We start from the raw sequence: 633 nt of genomic DNA on the forward strand, positions 1-633 counted from the left end.
CTCGTCCTCGTCCTATCCTCATCCTCTTCCACATCCTCATCCTCATCCTCGTCCTCATCCTCTCCTCATCTTCTTCGACATTATACTCCTCATCCTATCCTCATCCTCATCCTTAACCTATCCTATCCTCATCCTCATCCTCATTCTCGTCCTCATCCTCATCCTCATCCTCATCCTATCCTCTTCCTCATCTTCATCCTATCCTCTTCCTCAACCTCATCCAATCCACATTCTCATCCTCATCCTCATCCTCGTCCTCATCCTATCCTTATCCTCATCATCTTCCTCTTCCAAATGCTCATCCGCATCCTATCATCATCCTCCTCCTCATTCTGGTCCTCATCCTCATCCTATCCTCATGATCATTCTCGTCCTAACCTCATCCTCATCCTCATCCTCCTCGTCCTACCATCCTCATCCTCATCCTCATCCTCATCCTCGTTCTCGTCCTCATCCTCATGCTCGTCCTCATCCTATCCTCATCCTCAGCTAATCCTCATCCTCATTCTCATCCTATCCTATCCTCATCCATGTGCTCATCCATATCCTATCCTCATCCTCATCCTATCCTCCTCATCCTATCCTCATCCTCATTCTCGTCCTCATCCTATCCTCATCCTCATCCTCATCCTC

Source organism: Lupinus angustifolius, chromosome LG18 (assembly GCF_001865875.1).
Source record: "Lupinus angustifolius cultivar Tanjil chromosome LG18, LupAngTanjil_v1.0, whole genome shotgun sequence".
NCBI lineage: Eukaryota > Viridiplantae > Streptophyta > Magnoliopsida > Fabales > Fabaceae > Lupinus > Lupinus angustifolius.